General features: G+C 35.4%; 1 protein-coding gene and 1 pseudogene across 1 annotated transcript in view; one reads left to right on the top strand and one right to left on the bottom strand.

The window, feature by feature from the left end:
• The window catches only part of SPAG16 (sperm associated antigen 16), a 1,041,622-nt gene that overhangs the window by 712,708 nt on the left and 306,320 nt on the right, over positions 1 to 22,594 (top strand). The gene's annotated exons all lie outside the window — the stretch shown is intronic.
• LOC122902274 lies at positions 3,403 to 4,007 on the bottom strand (annotated as a pseudogene).

Genomic DNA, 22,594 nt, shown 5'->3' on the forward strand with positions numbered 1-22,594 from the left:
AATTTTAGATTTGTAAGCAGAAATCACAAACGTAAAATTTAGTGTTATCTAGCTAGCAACCAAGAATCACAGAAACAAATATACAGCATATAATAGTTATATATGGTCCTCTAAAAAGCTGTGTAAATTGAATTGTATTCTATGTTATATTATTAGGGTTTGATGTCTTTATTCTTAACCAATCTTCCTATTTGAAATAGATATTTATTTAAAACTTTTTAAAGTAATTTGTTAATGAAACATTTTAAGGAATTATGAAAGTGTTATTACTAAGTCCATTTTATAATGCAAAAACAAAAATGAAAGAAAATTGACAGTAATTGCTAGGCACAGAAAATTCAATGTAAGTTAAAAAGAAAACAAAACCAAAACCAAACAACTATGTAAAAACACATAGCAAGAAAATGAGCAGGCTATCCCTATCAGAGTGTCTTCCACCTTCAATTTTCCAAGAAGTAGTCTGATCTGAGTGGAGATTCCATGAGGCCTTCTAGTAGGTCTTGTTGCATCCCCTGAGAGGGATTTCAGAGATGGGAAGGGTAATGAGATCAGATTAAGAAACAAACATAACTGTCTGGGAATTAAAGGCTATGTAATAAGGGAAAACCTGTTGACTTAGGATGTCTATCAATAACAGAAACAAATATAACACATTCTGTATGTCAAGATGGCCATAAAATCAAAATGAAAAGGTCAAAAAGCCAAGTACTAATGAAACATAAAGGTATGGAAAAAGGTTAAGTCCAGTCTGCATTTTATATCCCTAAGTATCTTACCCTGAACTTTCTACCCTTACGTATCAGAGGTTATGATTCCAGGTTCTTTGATAAGGACTGCCCCAGGAAGTATGGTCTAAGTCAGTTCCAGTTTAAAGGTCATTAAGGAAAAATTGACTTTCAGAATTAAGTGAGGGATCATGGATCAAATGAGATATATTAAACTCAAAATACACCAGCATTCCACTGAAATCCTAAAACAGATTCACTGCTGGGAACAGATTTTACTGCCAAGAACCTCCCAGCCACTTTCCCTCATTCTTTGAAGACTAGAGTTCCTAAATTACTGTCTTTCCCTACATATGTGGCCAATGCACCACTCTGACCACTACCTTCACTCCATTTCCTCCAACACCCCTTTTCTCCTCAGCTACATATTCCTAAAGCCAGACTCTGAACACCTTGTCATTAACTGTAAACACATCATGTTCAAAATCTCAATTCCAAGTATGCTTTTCTGAACATATCTGTTTGTCTTTCCAGGTCTTAAGTAAATCCAGTACAATTTTTCTCCCTCACTGAAAGATTTAATCAGTTAAAATCTTACTCACCATCTTATCACCCCCTTTGCCTTCACTTAGCATTTTACCCCAGCTTAGGTTCTTCAGTTATCATTCTATCAATTCCTTGCAAAGGACTTCAGTTCAATTTGACCTTATTTCCTCTACATAGCATACCTGGCAAATTTACATTCTTTATCAAAAGATATAAAAATCCTGGAGATTTAAAAATACTGTACCATCAGACTGGTTGTTCTCTCTTTTTTGTTTTATTCGAATATAGTTGGCACAAAATGTTACATTAATTTCAGGTGAACAATTTAGTGATTTGAGAAGTTTATACATTATGCTATGTTCATCACAAATATAGCTACCATCTGTCCTATAACATTGCTATTAAAATATCATTGACTGGATTCCCGATGCTCTGGTTTTTATTTCTATGACTTACTTATTCCATAACTGGAGGCCTGTATCTCCCTCTCCCCTTCACTCATTTGCCCAACCCTCCACCCACCTCCCCATGGCAACCATTAGTTTATTGTTTGTCTTTATAATTCTGCTTTTTGTTTGTTTACTCATTTTTTTAGGTTCCATTTATAAGAGGAATCATATGGCATTTGGCTTTCCCCTAACTTACTTTGCTTAGCAAAATGTCCTCCAGGTCCATCCATGTTGTCTCAAATGACATAATCTCATCCTTTTCATCCATTTGTCTATTGATGGACACTTAGGTTGCTTCCATGTCTTGGCTATTTTAAATAATGCCACAATAAACATAGAAGTGTATATATCTTTTTGAGTTAGTGTTTTGATTTTGCTTGGGTAAATAAATGCACAGTGTTGGAATTATTGGATCATATAGAATTTCTAAACATTGCACAAGGGTTCTTTTTCTCCACATCCATGCCAACACTTACTATCACTTGTCTTTTTTTATTGTAGGCATTCTAATAGGTATAAGGTGTTATCTCACTGTGGTTTTGACTTGCATTTCCATGGTGATTAGTGATGTTGAGCATCTTTTCATGTATCAGTTGGCTGTCTGTATGTCTTCCTTGGAGAAATATCTATTCAAGTGTTCTGCCCATTTTTAAACCAGATTGTTTGGGGTGTGTGTGTGTGCATGTGTGTGTGTGTGTGTGTGTGTGTGTTGAATTGCAAGCATTCTTTATATGTTTTGGATAACCCCTTATTAGATATATCATTTGCAAATATTTTCTCATATTCAGTAGGTTATCATTTTTGTTTTGTTGATGGTTTCCTTTGCTGTGCAAAAGCTTTGTATTTTCATATGGTCCTCATAGTTTATTTTTGCTTTTGTTTCCCTTGCCATTTGTCTACTGATGGACACTTATGTTGTTTCCATGTCTATTTTAAATAATGCCACAATAAACATAGAGGTGTGTATGTCTTTTTGATTTAGTATTTTGATTTTGCTTGAGTAAATAAATACACAGTTGTGGAGTTATTGGGTCATATAGAATTTGTAAGCATTCCACAAATGTGCAATGAAACATGTTTATAGCTGATGTCAGAGAAATTCCTGCTGTGCTCTCTTCTAACATTTTTATTGTTTTAGGTCTCTTGTTTAGGTCTTTAATCCATTTTGAATTTATTTTTGTGTATGGTATGAGAAAGTAGTCCAGTTTCCTTCTTTCACGTGTAGCTCTCCAGTTTTCCCAGAACCATTTATTGAAAAGACTGTCTTTTTCCCATTGTGTATTCTTCTCTCCCCTGTCTTAGATTAATTGACCATATAAATATCAGTTTATTTCTGGGGTCTCTATTCTATTCAGCCAAGTGTCAGTACCATACTGTTTGGACTATAGGTTTGTAGTATATCTTGAAATCTGGGATGTGATATCTTCAGTTTTTTTCTTCTTTCTCAGAATTGCTGTGGCTATTCAGTCTTTGGTGGATACAACTTTTAGTATTATTTATTCTAGTTCTGTGAAAAATACTGTTGGTACCTTGATAGGGATTGCCTTGAATATGTAGATTGCCTTGGGTATTATGGGCATCTTATTAATATTCTTCTAATCCATGAGCATGAAATATCTTTCCATTTGATTATGTCTTCAATTTCTTTCACAGTGTTTTATAGTTTTTTTTTTGTTTGTTTGTTTTTTTTTTTTACATTTCACTGAAAAGTTTTTATTGGCCTTTTGATAGAAACGGGAATTTATTTATTTGCCAGGAAGGATGATCCGATCATACTTCTGCTAGAACCAGCGCATGGCCTCCTCTTTGCTGATTCTGTGTTTGGCCCCAATGCAGCCTGTCCTGCGCTTCTTGTCTGCGATGCTGAAACCTGGCTTACCCAGCACCACATAGAAGTCCAGGCCGTAGATCCCAACGCTTGGGTCATACTTGATACCCAGATCGATGTGCTCCTGGATCCCAAAGCCAAAATTTCCAGTATCAGAGAAGTTATTTTTTCTTAACTCATACTCTCGAACCTTTAGACCTTTCTCCAGGATTTCTTCTGCCTTGGCCCCATGGACTGTGCAGTGGACAGCAATCTTTTCATTTCTCCTGATACCAAAGGATCTAACTGTGTATCTAGCTTTGGAGAACACGGGGGTCTGGCCTGTGAGCTGCTCCAGCACCTTGGCTGCCCGGGTCAGTCTGTCTCCACTCTCCCCCACAAGATGTTGAGGCAGAGCTTGCGGATGCGAAGTTCCCGCATGGGGTTCTCCTTTTCTCCTTGATCCTGCGCCATGGTGGAGAACAGCAGTGTTTTATAGTTTTAAGAGTACAGGTCTTTTATCTCTTTAATAAGTTTATGCCTAGGTATTTTATTCTTTTTGGTGCAATTATAAATGGTGTTTTATCTTGCTTTGTTTTAATTTCTCTTTCTGTGACTTTCCTGTTAATATATGAAAACACTATGGATTTCTGCATATTAATTTTGTATCCTGACACTTTACTGAATTCATTTATTATTTCTAGTAGTTTTTGGTATCATCTTTAAGATTTTCTATGAAAAGTATCATGTTATCTCCAAATAGTGACAGTTTAGCTTCTTTACCAATGCAGTTGCCTCTTACTTCTTTTTTCTTGTCTGTTTGCTGTGGTTAGGACTTCTAATACTATGATGAATAAAAGTGATGACAGTGGACATCTTTGTCTTGTTCCTGAGCTTAAAGGGCAAGCTCTGTTATTCACCATTAAGGATCATGTTAGCTGTGGAGTTTCTTATATATATGGTCTTTATTATATTGAAGTGTATTCCCTCAAATCTCATTTTGCTGAGAGCTTTTAATGATGAGTGAATGTTGAACCTTGTCAAATGCTTTTTCTGCATCTATTGAGATGATCATATGATTTTTATTCTTCATTTTTTTATATTGTATATGACATTGATTGATTTGCCAATACTTTTTTAAAAGACTATTTATTTATTTACTTGACAGAGAAAGAGAGAGCACAAGCAAAAAGAGAATGGCAGGCAGAGGGACAGGGAGAAGCAGACTCCCCAATGAACAGGGAGCCCAACGCAGGGCTCAATTCCAGGACCCAGGGATCATGACCTGAGCCAAGGGCAGATACTTAACTGTCTGAGCCATCCAGGCATTCCTGATTTGCCAATTTTCAACCATCCTTTCATCCCAGGAATATATCCCACCTAATCATTTTGCGAATATTTTGTTGAGGATTTTTGTGTGTATGTTCATCGGGTTTATCGGCCTGTACTTTTCTTTCTTTGAGATGTCTTTGTCTAATTTTGGAGTCAGGGTAATACCTCATAGAACAAATTTGAAAGCTATCCTTCCTGTTCTATTTTTTTTTTAATAGCTTGGGAATAATAGATATTAACTCTTCTTTTTTTTTTCTTTTTTTTTCTTTTTCCAATTTATTTATTTTCAGAAAAACAGTATTCATTATTTTTTCACCACACCCAGTGCTCCATGCAAGCTGTGCCCTCTATAATACCCACCACCTGGTACCCCAACCTCCCACCCCCCCCGCCACTTCAAACCCCTCAGATTGTTTTTCAGAGTCCATAGTCTCTCATGGTTCATCTCCCCTTCCAATTTACCCAAAAGCACATACCCTCCCCAATGTCCATAACCCTACCCCCCTTCTCCCAACCCCCTCCCCCCAGCAACCCACAGTTTGTTTCGTGAGATTAAGAGTCACTTATGGTTTGTCTCCCTCCCTATCCCATCTTGTTTCATGGATTCTTCTCCTACCCACTTAAGCCCCCATGTTGCATCACCACTCCCTCATATCAGGGAGATCATATGATAGTTGTCTTTCTCCGCTTGACTTATTTCGCTAAGCGTGATACGCTCTAGTTCCATCCATGTTGTCGCAAATGGCAAGATTTCGTTTCTTTTGATGGCTGCATAGTATTCCATTGTGTATATATACCACATCTTCTTGATCCATTCATCTGTTGATGGACATCTAGGTTCTTTCCATAGTTTGGCTATTGTGGACATTGCTGCTATAAACATTCGGGTGCACGTGCCCCTTTGGATCACTACGTTTGTATCTTTAGGGTAAATTCCCAGTAGTGCAATTGCTGGGACAATCTGGAAGAAATGGATGCATTCCTAGAAACATATAAACTACCAAATTTGAACCAGGAAGAAATAGAAAGCCTGAACAGACCCATAACCAGTAAGGAGATTGAAACAGTCATCAAAAATCTCCAAACAAACAAAAGCCCAGGGCCAGATGGCTTCCCGGGGGAATTCTACCAAACATTTAAAGAAGAACTAATTCCTATTCTCCTGAAACTGTTCCAAAAAATAGAAATGGAAGGAAAACTCCCAAACTCATTTTATGAGGCCAGCATCACCTTGATCCCAAAACCAGACAAGGATCCCATCAAAAAAGAGAGCTATAGACCAATATCCTTGATGAACACAGATGCGAAAATTCTCACCAAAATACTAGCCAATAGGATTCAGCAGTACATTAAAAGGATTATTCACCACGACCAAGTGGGATTTATCCCAGGGCTGCAAGGTTGGTTCAACATCCGCAAATCAGTCAATGTGATACAACACATCAATAAAAGAAAGAACAAGAACCATATGATATTAACTCTTCTAATGTCTGGTAGTTCACACTTATAAATTCATCTGGTCCTGGACTTTAATTGTTTGATTACCAATTCAATTTTGTTACTTGCAATTAGTCTATTCAGATTTTCTATTTTTTCCTGGTTCCATTTTAGAAGATTATATGTTTCTAAGAATTTGTCCATTTTTTTCTAGGTTGTCAAGTTTGTTGGCAAATTATTTTCCATTGTATTCTCATAATCCCTTGTATTATGTGATATCAGCTGTTATTTCTCCTTGTTTTGATTTTGCTTTTGAGTGCTTTCTCTTTTCTTCTTGAGTCTGGCTAAGTTTTTGCCAGTTTTCTTTTTTTTTTTTAATCTTTTCAAAGAACCGCTTTTGGTGCCACTGATATTTATCTATCCATCTATCTATCTATCTGTCTATCTATTATCTATCTAGCTAGCTAGACATTACTTATTTCTATTTTGATCTTTATTATTTCCATTCACCTTGGGCTTTGTTCTTCTTTTTCTACTTTCTTCATGCATAACATTAGGTTATTAGAGTTTTTCTGGTTTCTTGAAGTAGGCTTGTATTGCTATATACTTCCCTCTTAGAACTGCTTTCACTGTATCCTAGAGATTTTAGACTGCTGTGTTTTCATTTTCGTATGTCTCCATGTATTTTTTGATTCCTCCTTTATTGCTTTATGTACTCATTGGTTGTTAGTATCATGTTGCTTAGTCTCTACATGTTTGTGTTTTTTCAATATGTTTTGTTGTGATGTATTTCTAGTTTTATACCATTGTGGTTGGGAAAGTTGCATGGTATTTGAGTTTTCTTAAATGTATTGAGGCTTGTTTTATAGCCCAATATGTGATCTATTCTGGAGAATGTTTCATGTGCACTTGAAATGAATGTGTATTCTGTTATTTTTGGACAGAATGTTTTATATGTATTTGTTATGTCCATTCAGAGGCCTGTTTTCTTATTGATTTTCTGTCTGGGTGATCTATCCATTGATTTAGGTGGCGTGTTCACATTGCCTACTACTATTGTATTACCATCTAGTTCTCTCTTTATGTCTGTTAATATTTGTTTTATGTATTTAGGTGCTCCAATTTTGGGCACATAAATATTTGCAATTGTTATATACTTTTGTTGGATTGATCCTTTTATCTTTATGTAATGCCCTTTTTTGTCTCTTATTACAGTCTTTTTTTTAAAAAAGTCTATTTTGTCTGATATAAGTATTGCTACCCCAGCTTTTTTTGTTCCTTCGTACTTCCATTTGCTTGGTGAATGCTTTTCTATCCCTTCACTTTCAATCTGGATGCATCTTCAGGTCTGAGGTGACTCTCCAGTAAACAACTTATAGATGAGCCTTGTTTTTATATCCATTCTACCACTCTAATTTGATTGGAGCACTTAGGCCATTTATAATTACTTTTAAAAATATTTTACTTATTTATTTGTCAGAGACAGAGCACAAGCAGAGGAAGCAGCAAGCAGACCAGGCAGAGGGAGATGCACTCCCTGCTGAGCAAGGGGCCAGAAGTGGGACTTGATCCCAAAAACATGAGATTGTGACCTGGGCCAAAAGCAGCTACTTTAACAAGTGAGCCACCCAGGTGTCCCTAGGACATTTATATTTAAGGTAATTGATGGGTATGTACTTATTGCCATTTAAAATTTGTTTCCTGGTTGTTTTTGTAGTTTTTGTTTCTTTCTTCTTGTTGTGTTCTTTTTCTTTTTAAGCAATGAGTATGTATAGTGTTTTATTTGACTTTCTTTCTTTATTTTTGGGGGTTTGTGGTTACCTTGAGGTTCGTATGTAACATTCTAAGTAAATAGCAGTTCATATTAATTTGGAAATCATGTAAGCTCAAATACATCTTTAAAAAAACTCGCTTCCCCATTTTATGTATATGTGGTCATATTTTACATCTTTTTATTCATATTTTTCTTATGTCTCTAAGTATGGTTATTTATTTTCCATTTAAAGAAGTCCCTTTAACATTTCTTATAAGGCTGGTTTAGTGGTGATAAACTACTTTATCTTTTGTTTGTCTCAGAAATTCTATATCTTTCTTTCAAATCTGAATGATAACATTACTGGGTTAAGTATTCTTGTTTGTCCCTTCAATACTTTGAATATATAATGGCACTTCTCTCTAGCTTGCAAGGTTCCTGCTAAAAAATCAACTGATAGCCTTATAAGATTTTCCCTTGAAGATAATTTTTTGTTTCTCTCTTGATGCTTTTAGGATTCTCTATCTTTAACCTTTGATGTTTAAATCATTATGTGCTATGGTTTTGACATCATTTTGTTTGGAACTCTCCATACTTCTCAGACTTGGATGCCCATTTCCCTCCTTAGATTAAGGAAATTTTCATTTATTATTTCTTCAAATAAATTTTCCATACTTTTCTTTCTATCTTCTTCTGGGACCCTTATAATGTGTATGCTTGTTCACTTGATGTTGTCTAAGAGATCTCTTAATTTACTCTCATTTTTAAAAAATTATTTTCTTTTTTTGCTGTTCTCAGCTTCTGTGCTTTTCATTACCTTGCCTTCCAGATCGCTGATAGTTCTTCTGTATCCTCTAATCTACTGTTGATTCCCTCTACTGTGTTTTTTTTTTATTTTAGTTATTATATTCTTCGACTCTAACTGATTCTTTTTAATATTTTCTAACTCTTTATTGAAGGTCTCACTGAGTTCTTCCATTCTTTCCTCCAGCCCAGTGAGTATCTTTATGATCATTACTTTAAATTATTTTTTTTCCATTTAATTTTACTTTATTTCTTTTCAGTGTTTCAAAATTCATTGTTTATGCATCACATCCAGTGCTCCATGCAATACGTGCCCTCCTTACTACCCACCACCAGGCTCACCCAACCCCCCGCCCCCTTCCCCTCCAAAACTCTCAGTTTGTTTCTCAAAGTCCACAGTCTCTCATGGTTTGTCTCCTCTGATTTCTCCCAACCCACTTCTCCTCTCCATCTCCCAATATCCTTCATGTTATTCCTTGTGCTCCACAAGTAAGTGAAACCATATTGTACTTGACTTTCTCTGCTTGACTTATTTCACTCAGCATAATCTCTTCCAGTCCCATCCATGTTGATACTAAAGATGGGTATTCATCCCTTCTGATGGAGGCATAATACTCCATAGTATATATGAACCATATCTTCTTTACCTATTCATCTGTTGAAGGGCATTTTTGTTCTTTTCACAGTTTGGTGACGGTGGCCATTGCTGCTATGAACATTGGGGTACAGATGACCCTTCTTTTCACTACATCAGTATCTTTGGGGTAAATGCCCAGTAGTGCAATTGCAGGGTCATAGTGTTGCTCTATTTTTAATTTCTTAAGGAATCTCCACACTGTTTTCCAAAGTGGCTGCACCAACTTGCATTCCCACCAACAGTGTAAGAGGGTTTTCCTTTCTCCACATACTTTCCAACACTTGTTGTTTACTCTCTTGTTAATTTTGGCCATTCTGACTGGTGTAAGATTGTATATCAATGTGGTTTTGATTTGAATCTCCCTGATGGCTAATGATGATAAACATTTTTTCATTTGCCTGTTAGCCATTTGTATGTCTTCTTTGGAGAAGTGTCTATTCATGTCTTCTGCCCATTTTTTGACATGGTTATCTCTTTTGTGTATGTTGAGTTTGAGGAGTTCCTTATAGATCTTGGATATCAGCCCTTTGTCTGTAGTGTCATTTGTGAATATCTTCTCCCATTCCGTGGGTTGCCTCTTTGTTTTGTTGACTGTTTCCTTTGCTGTGCAGAAGATTTTGATCTTGATGAAGTCCCAAAATTTCATTTTCACTTTTGTTTCCTTTGCCTTTGGAGATATATCTTGAAAGAAGTTGCTTTGGCCAATGTCAAAGGGGTTACTGCCCATGTTCTTTTCTATAATTTTGATAGATTCTTGCCTGATGTTGAGGTATCTTATACATTTCTAGTTTATCTTTATGTATGATGTAAGAGAATGGTCGAGTTTCATTCTTCTATACATAGCTTCTATACATTTTCCCAGCACCATTTATTGAGGAGAATGTCTTTTTCCCACTGTATATTTTTTCCTGCTTTGTCAAAGATTATTTGACCATAGAGTTGAGGGTCCATATCTGGGCTCTCTCCTCTGTTCCACTGGTCTATGTGTCTGTTTTTGTGCCAGTACCTTGCTGTCTTGGTGATCACAGCTTTGTTGTAAAACTTGAAATCAGCCAACATGAGGCCCTCAGTTTTGTTTTTCTTTTTCAACATGTACTTAACAATTCGGGGTCTCTTCTGATTCCATACAAATTTTAGGATTGTTTGCTCCAGCTCTTTGAAAGATGCCGGTGGAATTTGGATTGGAATAGCATTGAAAGGATAGATTGCTCTAGGCAATATAGACATTCTAACAATATTTATTCTTCTGATCCATGAGCATGGAATGACCTTCCATCTTTTTGTGTCTTCAGTTTCTTTCCTGAGTGTTCTGTAGTTCCTCAAGTACAGATCCTTTATTTCTTTGGTTAGGCTTATTCCCAGGTATCTTATGGTTCTTGGTGCTATAGTAAATGGAATTGATTCCCTAATTTACCTTTCTATATTTTCATTGTTAGTGTATAAGAAAGCAACTGATCTGTGCATTGATTTTGTGTCCTGCCATATTACTGAATTGCTGAATGAGTTCCAGTAGTTTGGAGGTGGAATCTTTTGGGTTTTCCATATAAAATATCATGTCATCTGTGAAGAGAGAGAGTTTGACTTCTTCATTACTAATTTGATTACCTTTTATTTCTTTTTCTGTCTGATTTCTGTTGCTAGATTTCCAGTACTGAGTTGAACAAGAGTGGTGAAATTGGGCATCCTTGTCATGTTCCTGATCTCAAAGGGAAGGCTGTCAGCTTTTCCCCATGGAGGGGAATCACTGTGGGTTTTTCATAGATAGATTTCATGAAGTTGAGGAATGTTCCCTCTATCCCTATACTTTGAAGCATTTTAATTCTTTATCAGGCACATTGCTTATTCTGTTTCATTTAATTCTTCAATTGAGTTTTTTTTCTTTTTTCCTTTTTATTTCTTTTGGAGCATATTTCTCTGTCTCCCGTATTTTGCTTGACTTTCTGTGTTTGTTTCTATGGATTAGGTAAAACAGCTACTTCTCCTAAAGTTGAAGCAATTGTCTTATTTATGGCGACTCCTATGCAGACTCTATGTGCTTGGTGACTATTGCTGGCTGGCTGGAGCTGTGGCTATAGATGCTAGTTACTCTTCTAATTTTTTAAAATGCTATTAATTAATTAATTTTTTGAGAAAGAGAGAGAGAGACCACATGCAGGGGGAAGGGCAGAGGGAGAAGCAAGCTCCCCACTGAGCAGGGAGCCTGATGCAGGCTCTTTCCCAGGAAGCTGGATCATGACCTGAGCCAAAGGCAGATGCTTAACCAATTGAGCCATAGAAGTGCCCACTATTTATTCTTTTAAACTGTGACATGTCTCCATCTCTCCTGCTATTCTCTTGCCATTCATTCTCTGCCTTTGGTTGTTCAGTAACTGTTTAGTCAGCACTCAGTTGTTCTTCAGGAGAAGCTGTTACATTAATAGGTTTAATTTGGTGCTCTCTGTGGAGGAGGAGACTTCAGAATCTGCCTATGTTGTCATTTTAAACCGACGGTCTTTTTTTATTCAAATTAAACTTATTACTCCCAAGTACTAATAACCACTCACTATTACTTAACATTTGTATTTATTATTTATTTATTTATTTATTTAGTGAGAGAGAGAAGAAGGTGGGGAAGAGGCAGAGGGGGAGAGAGAAAATCTTAAGCAGCTCCATGCCCAGGACAGAGCCCAGTGCAGGGCTCAATCTCACAAACCTGTGATCATGACCTGAGCCAAAATCAAGACTGGATGATTAACCAACTGAACCATTCAGGCGCCCCACTATTAATTAACATTTAGATTATATTTCTCTAGTGTGTTCACTTTTCTATTCCCTTAGATTGCTGTTAACCTCCTTCTTAAATATCCTCAAACTCCCACTTCCCTCTCTTCTACAAACTCTTCTTATATCCCTTTGACTCATTCTTTAGTGATAAAATAAAAGCCTTCAGAGAAGAAATCTCCTGTTCCTACTTATGCATCTCCAAATATATAGGCATCTCCACTCATTGTTAGTGCCTCACCTTCAGTAATCTTAGAAGGAGTTTTTTAGTTCCTGAGAAATTTCAATATTTTAGGTTGTACAATAAATTTCCCATTCCTCTTTCTCTCTCTTCATAAGTTTACATTACAATTATTCCTTTCCCCCCTTTCTATAGTACTATTTTTATCTATATATAAACATGTTCCAAAATTGTGTTTTTAAAGTTTGAATTTCATCTCTCAATCACTTGCTGTCTTACTTTTCCTACTTTCATATAATCTTGATTTTTTGTTTTGTAAATTTGGACTTATTTAAAGTTGCTTTTAGTACCAGATCTATGAAAGATACATGAAAAATTTGAGTGCTGTCTTTCAATTGTTGATTTATGGTTGGATTACATAATCATCAGAAAAATATCTGTATGATTTCAATTTTGGAGATTTGGTAGGACTTGTTTGTGGCCTTGTGCATGATCATTTTTAAAATGTTCTATGGAGGGCGCTTGGGTGACTCAGTGGGTTAAAGCCTCTGCCTTCAGCTTAGGTCATGATCCCAGGGTCCTGGGATCAAGCCCTCCACATCAGGCTCTCTGCTCAGCAGGGAGCCTGCTTCCCCATCTCTTTGTCTGCCTCTCTGCCTGCTTGTGATCTCTCTGTCAAATAAATAAATAAAATCCTAAAAAAAAAATGTCCTATGGAGGCTTAGAAAGAATGTATGTTCTGTTTTGGGACATCTAGTTGTATTTGTTAGATAAAGATTGCTATAGCTGTAATTGTGCAAATCATATAAAAACGTGATTTTTGTCTGTTTAAAATTTTATATTATGAGAATATTAAAATGTCCCAGGATTCTTATGGATTTTTAATTTCCAATTAAAAAGACAAAAAGAAATCATTTATAGATTTTTATAGATTTTATTTTCAAATGTCATTTTGCTTTACATTTTGTTGAAACTTAATTGGTAGGTACATGTAAAATTATGAGTCATATCTGCTTCATGAAGACTTGCTTAAAGACTTATGTAAAATTGCCCTGTTTGACAAAATTAAAACATTTTGCTTTATATTACTTATTTTGATCGTATTTACACAATATATCTTTAATCATCCCCCAATTTCCTTCCTTTTTTATGTTTTCATTTTATTTATTTCTCTTATAAGTGTCATATACTGTTTACTTTTTGTTTTTAATAAAATCTGAGTCATTAATAGCTGACTTTAATTGGTCTACATTTGTTATTAATATATTTGGATTTACTTTTACCATCTTATTTTGTTTATTCTATTATCTAATTTCCTTGTTTTTTTCCTTTTTGTCTGTTTTTGTTACTCTTCCATTTTTAATATGCAGATTTTATTTCACTAACATGTCTACAATTAAATAATACTGCTATTCTCCCCAGAATAACACAAAGAAATTAAAACATTCAGACTGTTTTCTAGACATCAATTTGCAATATTCCATGTTATTTTTATTTTATATTTTGATTCCACCTTGAAAGAGTTGATATTTATTAGTGTTACCAATATAGTTTATTATTTCTTTGTTTACAATTAACTTATTTATTTTTTTCTCCTTCTTTGAAAGTTTCATTTTCTTCTTGCTGAAAAATACTCTCTAGTAGCTCTTTCACTGAGAGTCAGTAGATAGTAAGTCTCTTGTCTTTGCATATTTTATTTTCATTGTGATAGTCTATTTTCTCTTGGATTTATTTTTGCCATGAAAGTCTGCTCTCAATCTAGTAGCTGATCCTATGTCGGTAACCTGTTTGCTTTTGCTCTCTGAAACTTTTTAGTACATTTACTATTTTATTTTCAATATTTTTATGATGTGTGTACATGTGGTCTTGTCTCCTTGTTTCCTTCAAAACTTGCTGTGCTTCCTCAATATGGGCACCATTGTATTCTGTTAATTCCGAAAAATCTTCAGCCATTATTTCTTTAAATATTGTTTCTTGTCAGTTCCCTCTAGTCCATCCTTTAGACTCTCCATTTATCCTTAGGTTGAAACCTTTTGTTTAGTTCCCCAAGTTTCTTAACTTGTCTTTGTATTTCCTATGCTGTAGTTCGCTATGCTGACTTCTGATGGACTTCTTCAGATCTCTCTTATAATTCACTAAATTTAATTTGGTTGAATCTAGTTTACTATGAATTTTTCTACTGAGCTTTTGTATTTCTGCTACTACATTTATCATCTACAGAATTTCTGTTGGGTTCTTTTCAAATTTGCCTGTCCCTGTTTCATTGTTATGTTTTGTTTTTAGTTTAGATATACATTAATTTATTTTTTTAACTTTTTAATCCATAATTTCTTTGAAGTTTGAATGGCAGTGTTATTTTTCCATTGTCTTATTCCTCCATGTTGCCCTGAAATCTCCAATATCATCTTAGACTCAGCCATTCAGGTATAAACTCCAAGTCAAAAACTCCACTGAAATTGCTCTTAGTTTTCACATTGTTACATGTCACATGATTATTTCTCCATTATTATCAGACTTTATTTTTCACATCACCTAAAATATTCTTCTTGAATCCTGAGAAGTAAAATCTCCATGGTTATTGCTTCTCAATCTTCTAAGCTGGATCCTGCTTCACCACTTGACTGACAAATATTAAATAGTGTCAAGACTCAATCTTAAATCTTGTTTTTTAGCAAATTTTCTCCTTATATCATTTTGTTCAAACCTATATCTTTTAATTTTTCCTGCATGTAATGATTTCCAAGTAAGTCTCGTTCTGCTTATTATCATTATTAGATTCATCATTAGCTATTTTGCTTCTTGGCCTAAATATGTATAAGATGTCATATTTTTAACATGATAAAAATGAAACTCTTGCTTTCCCTTCATCCTAATCTTTAACCATCTCCTAGCATCTTTGCTTGTGTCACGCTATTCTCCCAATGCAGAAGCTAGAGGATCAGCCATTGTACACCATTGCGATGGCAATTTTTGTCTCTTCATTAATTAAAAAAAAAAAAAAAAAAAGCTTTCTAGGGACACCTGGGTGGATCAGTTGGTGAAGAGTCTGCCTTTGGCTCAGGTCATGATCCCAGGGTCCTGCGATCGATTCCCACATTGGGCTCCTTGCTCAGTAGGGAGCCTGCTCTGTCTCCACCTGCTGTTCTCCCTGCTTGTGCTTGCTCTCAAACTCTCTCTGACAAATAAATACATAAGGTTAATAAATAAATAAATAAATAAAGACTTCTAAATTGGAATACAGTGAAAAGAAATTTAAAAAAATTAAATCTTATTTGACTTAATATCTCTAACATCTAATATAGTTTCCTTTACACACTGAATGTTCAAAAATTATGATGAATGAATGCGGAATTCTGAACAAATGAAAGTACAATTATTTCATTACAGTCTGGTATCATTGCATCTTATTTATTTCAAGTTTATTGGCCTTCCAAATTCTGTGGATATTAAACAACAAACCATAAATACAAAGCCAAGCTTTTTGAATTATCAGGATAGATCAGTTGCTCCTTAGAAAGCTTCTGTAGAATCATAGGGTCTTGTCACTTTGGAGCACTACAAAATTATCAAATTTCAATTATACCTTTGGATACTGGTTTTGCCATTCACAAGATAGATAATCTTGAGCAATCATTAAATTATTTTGTGAAAGTTAATGATAAAAAGAACAGTGAGTATTAGATAATACAAGTAGTGCATTCAGCCTAGAGCCTGTCAACTAGAAGATGCTCTCACTACCGCTCCTGTTTCTATCACTCCCTCTCCTCCTTTTTCTCCCCGGTGCTGCTGTCACTGCTTCCCCTCCTCCTCTTCCTCTTACTCCTCCTCTTTCTTCTTATGAAACTAAGGTTCCTTTTAACGATTTGCATTCAAATAAGAAGAAGTAAATAAAAGAACACACACACACAAATATGTAAGATGACTTTCTTACATCCTATAATTTAGTTGTGTGTAAAATATCAATATTATAAACATAAATCTGCAATACATATATTTCACTTCAATGAAGAAGAGAAAATGGAATTCTGAAGCTACTCCAAATAGAAACTGTGCACTGTACTAAACTTGAGCTGAATATTACTTTAAAAAAGTGGATATAAATCTCAGTAGGAGAATTTTTTTATATCAAAACATACCAGTTAGGGGTACTTGGGTGGCTCAGTTGGTTAAGCATCTGCCTTCAGCTCAGGTCGTGATCTCAGGTCCTGGGGTGGAGCTCCACAGTCGGGCTCTATGCTCAGTAGGGGAGTCTGCCTCTCTCTCTCTACCTCTGCTCCTCCCCCTGCTTGTTCTCTCTCTGTCTCAAATTTTTTAAAAAGCATTTAGTAATTAGGCAGTTAAGAGTTTTAATTTGATCTTATATAGATGAATTCCTTTTCCATAAGTTGCCAGTTTGTGGACATAAATGCATTAATTCACATTATTTTTTCTTTAAATCAGGAAAAACAACCAATACCCACAATTGCCTATTTAAAAAAAAAATATATATATATATATATATATATATATATGTTCTCACTTCATTTTAGTAAAAGAAGCTCAGTTTCTTATATTCTGAATTTTGTTATCAAAGCTCAAACAAAAAGTATTTTGTATCAATCTCTGGCCATTTTGTATAAAGAAATACAAACAACATTTAGGTCATGCAGCCATTGATCCTCTGAAGGACAAATGATGTCAGGCAGTACTTACACGCCAAAAAAATTTCAATTTTGTTTACTTCTTTAGCAATCCAACTTGATGTCAATTACCATTTAGCTGGGCCAATAATATTGATATTTGATGTCAGTTCTTATTCATTACTGCACCTAGATGAGGCATAAGTCAAAACTTTTAGATGTGTGGTAAAAAACACTAACGCACATTCTCTCTACCTGGGGAAATTGGAAACAACAGCAGAATAGAAAATTAAGGGACATGTAACATACCATTTTTATTTTATGTGATATTTGAATTATTTCACTGCTCCTAATATTCAAAAATTAATAATATTTTTAAACTAACCTAATGCTGTATCTTATTCTTAAACTAAATCTTAACACTTTACAAAGAAAATTACTTCTGGTAGAAAAATATGACACTTAAAAGCAAAGGGGAAAAAAGGAGTTGTATAAGCAGACATTCAAAAATTAATTGGAAAATTATTTTTTAAATGTAATAAATTTATAGTGGTCTTCTCCCCGTGTTTTTGCTTTGTTTAGTTCTTAGAAATTAACACTGCAAATAACAAAGAAATAGTACATTTAATATTATATCATTTTTCCCTCAAATGTTAACCTTCAATAACTTCTATAGTTGGATAGTGATGATTTCACACACATTTATAACTTTCTTGGTAGTTCCATGAAAATTCAAAACATTGTTATTATGTCGTAGTTCTTGATACTTCCTTTTTGACTATAAGACTAATAACTTGTTTTTCAATATATACATCCTTGGGATGGCTTAAAAATTGGGGACATGCATGAAAAATTCAGTAATAAAATTTCTACTTAATAATTCTGCTAAGCATCTCCTATGTCCTAAGCACTGTTCTAAATATTTAATGTTCAGGGTGCCTGGGTGACTCAGTCATTAAGTGTCTGCCTTCATCTCAGGTCATGATCCCAGGATCTTGGGATATAGCCCTGCATCAGACTCTCTGCTCAGCAAGAAGCCTGCTTCTTCTTCTCCCACTCCCACTGCTTGTGTTCCCTCTCTTGCTGTGTCTCTCTCTGTCAAATAAATAAATAAAATTTTTATAAATAAATAAATAAATATTGAATGTTCAGTAATGAACGATGCCAAGTCCTATTCTTATGGACTTTATATTTTGGTAAGTACCACAAACAATAAACAAGTAAATTAATTGTCTTGAGAATAATACATGTTATCTAACCATAATCAATTAGAGTAAAAAGAGTAATGAGGCGAGAGCTGGGTTTTAATAATGGAATTGGTGAGGAAGGACTTGAGAGGATGACATTTAAGGAAACCATGCAATGAGGGGCGACTGGATGGCTCAGTCTGTTAAGCTGCCTTCAGCTCAGGTCCTGATCCCAGGATTCTGGGATCAAGCCCCATGTAGGGCTCCCTACTCAGCGGGGAGCTTCTCCCTCTCCCTCTGCCCCTCCCCTCAGCTGTGCATGCTCTCTCTCTCTCTCTCTCAAATAAATAAATAAAATCTTAAAGAAAAGAAAAGAAAACCATGAAATGAACTTAAGGAAGAGAACTCAAGTAGAGGCAACAGCTGTGATTAGTTGTAGTCAGTCTAAGCTTGCGTGTGATTTAAAAATTTTGAAGAATTACATGTATGGTAAACAGCATGAGTTTTCTAGAGACTGTTTTACATATAGGGATAATGTCTAGTGCCTCATATATTATCCCTGAATCACATAATTAGAGCAAAAAGAATTGTCACACCAATTTACTCATAAGCATAATTACAAGAAAACTTGATTATTCCCTTTAATGTAATTTTCCCCACTTAATTGTGTGTTCGTGGGTGAGTGTGACCCTGTGAATTCATACTTCAGTAAGTGACTACTAGTTAACATGCAAAACTACAGGCAGAGCAGGAGAATCTGCCCTTCCTCTTCAGAAGATTTAATTTGAATACCCAGAGTGGCACTGCAGGTAAAATGTTTTAAAAGTTAACATCTCCCAGCAGATGATCTGGAATTCCCTGAGGCCTGTTTCAGTGGTCTTGGGCCCAGCAGGTCAATCACCACCATGCCCAACCTTTCACCCTACCCCATTTCAACAGCTGTATCAAAAAATTCAACAGTTTTCTAACTAAGGGAATTTAAGCTCCTCTATTTAAATTACCCTCAAGCCTAAATTTATTGTATTCTTCCTAAAATATTAATTTGCATACTCATTTAATTAAGAATTTAATTAATTAAGAATTTGCAAACATCCCTTGATGGATACTAGTGAAGCAAAAGAAACCTTTGTTTCTAATGTAAATGCTGGTTACATCTAGAACTTTTTACTCCACCTGCGCTAGAGAAAGTAAGACCACAAAGAATCTTAAATATAGACTTCGTTTGTTTTGTTTGTTGATTTGGGATTTATTGTTTTTTTGTTTTGTTTAGTTAGGAGAACCAGGCGCCCTGCTGAGCAAGGTGCCCCAAAAGGGCTCCATTTCATGACCCTGGGATCTTGACCTGAGCCAAAGGCAGACCCTTAACCAACTGAGCCACCCAGGCACCCCAAACATGAACTTTAATAATGTAAACATTATGGTGACAAACCTATTCATAAACTACCGTTTTTATGTATATAGTGCTACTACCCTGAATTTATGTGACTGTAGTTATGTACAGGTTAAGAGAAAATAAATTCATTGCAGGTTTACCTGACAGTGTTATTGCAGTGAACCCTGTATTAAACATTAGTAATTGGCCACTTTAAAAGAGACTTCTGCCAAATACAGTAACAACATCAGTTGTTTCACAACAGATGAAACAGGTTTAACAGAATTTGTGTGGATCTAAATATAATAACATCTTCAATGATTAAAGAACAAAAGGGCAAAGAGAAGAAGAATTATTACTAAGAACAGTATTAACATGCTGCTACCGTCTTTGCTAGGTGATTTGCTTTATTTCACCATGAAGTGTTAAAAATATATACTTCTAAAAAGCTGTGTCTAAGCACTTATGAAAGGATTATTTTGAAATTAGTAGAAATATGAAGTTGTACCTTATTCATAGTAAGTCAGTCATAACTGACTTAGGTAAAATTTTAAAAAAAATTGTCTTTTTCCAACAAAGAAAGGAACAGATCTGACTGGATATTTTACAGTCTGGATCTAAGTCAGCTCCTAATCTAGACATCTGGGGCCCAAGACCCTCTCTGACCTCCAGCCACTGCAGCAGAAAACTAGAGCTTCTGTAATTTTCATTCCCTGCGCTGCCCTCTCTATCACTCTGGGAATGTAGAAGAGCTGACTTTCTTCCTTGATAAAGGACAACAGATTAATGAATTTAAGTGCTTGCATCATTAAAATTGTCATCCTTGCATACTATTTCAAATGCAATTTCAACTATGGCTGGCTTTTATTCTTCAGGGGGTCTTGTTATCTCTAGTTTCTCTTGTAAAGTAATGCAAAACCTGTTCCAGCAGTATCACATGCTGTTTATTTCAAACTCCACGTAGATTGTTCTGTTTCTTGACTTGGTAAATGGGAAGACCAGAGTCACAGCATGCTAAGTTACAGGTTAACAAACAGAATATTGGTCCAAGCAAGGGTGAAAGGCTTTGGGACAAAAACACAGTTTGTATTTTCAAGGATACTCACCTCTATCTATTTTGTTCTTATGTATAAATGTTTCAAAAATATAAAGCGGCCAGACAATACATTTCATTTCACTTAGGAGATTTACAAATTAGTTTGAACAACATGACTCCATAGCTGAGTAAGGTCTATGATCATGAAGTCCCCACTTCTCACGACCTCTCCCCGCCTCTCACCGCACTCTACCACCTGGCATGAAGGCATTCTAACAGGGAATGCTTGTCTGGTAAGTATTTAATGAATGACTAATAATTTTATTAGACAGGTCCTTTAAAAAAGGAAATTTTATTATTTAAAAAAAATGATGTACAGATTTCTTTGTTTAGCTCATCATGCAAAAGAAAGTCGACAAGTGGAGAGACAGAGCTGTATTATTCTAGGACAAGGATGGGTTAGAGCAGCTTGATTAAACGGATCAAAGTGTCGTAGAGGTTTAGCAGTTGAGAAATTGGTTTTTGAAAGAATTTGGATGTCCTTTAATTCTCAAATTGGGTTACCCATCATTGTGGGTTGTGTTAGGAAGTTGGATTATCAATGTGGGTTTCATTCAAATGTAAGTAAATATGATATACACACTTTATTTAAAGGTGGTTGTTTAGAAGGAAATAAGTTGGTGGGCAGGGGCAAAGATCTTTCAAGTTATAATCACTTCAGGAAAATATATGCTCTCTCTGTGTGTGAATTACTCAGTTGGGTGATCACATTAATTCTGTAAATGTGCCATATTATAATTGCTTAAAGATTGGGTGGAAGTCTATCGGCATGTTTTAGTTAAATCTTCTATTTCCCAGTTTAACAGGAAAAGTGATAAGAAAAATTTTAAAACTCTAAGCTCTACTGAGGCTTTTCATTGTCTGGTCACATTCACTAATGGTCACATCACCCTTCCTTTCCCCCAACATCTCTTCTTTTCACTCTCAGCTTCTAGTACCGAAATCACTATTCCAAAATCAAGAAATAACGTATGTTAAAATTAAAGTATTGTGAATAAAGACCTTTTATTTGATTCATATATGAATTTATTTCTGACTTTCTTCTAGTTTGTCTAGTAGATTTGAACTCAATTGGATTGAGTTTCAGATCCCAGTTACCACTTACCAGGTATGTGAATTAGAAGTAGCCTCAACTTTCTCATGCCTTAAATGGCAATATTACCATGTACATTATAAATACATCGAGGTAATCAGTTAGATGATGGATATCTTTGTATTCCTGTAAATATTCTTGAGCTTTATTCTGGGATGCTTTTATTTTACTTAGAAACTGGCTCTTCCAGGTCTGCTTTGATTTGTCAGGTGGAACTGAAGACATGCTCAATCTAGAAATAATTACATCCCCCTTACTGAAGCAAGACCATTTTTTGTGCTCGCATCTGCCCAGCATCTCGGAATCTTGAAATGTTTCAGTCTTGCTGCTAGAAAAGGCACAGTTCCCAGCTTTGTGTGAAGGCCTTTCCCACTTACCTCTAATCATTTCAGCTGGTCTTTCTAGGACTGTGTTGCTTTCCTCATATGCATATACTAGTCAATACTCCCCTAAGTACTGGAGGAAGTCGTCCTACAACAGACCTCCAGCGTTCTCTCTGTGCAACTCTCTCCTCTCCAGTGCTCCACCCTGCAAACTTGAGCTGGTTTAGTCTCCCTAGACTGTCAGCTCCATTTCCTCAATTTTGTGAGTCATCCCTTCTCTGTCTGGGTGCCCTCTCTTTGTGCTGTGGGCTAGCAGTTGTCAAGGCAGTATGTCACAGCAGTCTTCTGTGACTCCGTAACTTCCTGTATCTCCAAGATTATTGTCCTTCATTGCCTTATGTACAGTGTCTTGTAAACCACATTTCCTATATCTTGATTTTTTTTTTTTTTGGTTGTTTCAAGTAGGAGAGTAA

Source organism: Neovison vison, chromosome 3 (assembly GCF_020171115.1).
Source record: "Neovison vison isolate M4711 chromosome 3, ASM_NN_V1, whole genome shotgun sequence".
In the NCBI taxonomy this organism is placed as follows: domain Eukaryota; kingdom Metazoa; phylum Chordata; class Mammalia; order Carnivora; family Mustelidae; genus Neogale; species Neogale vison.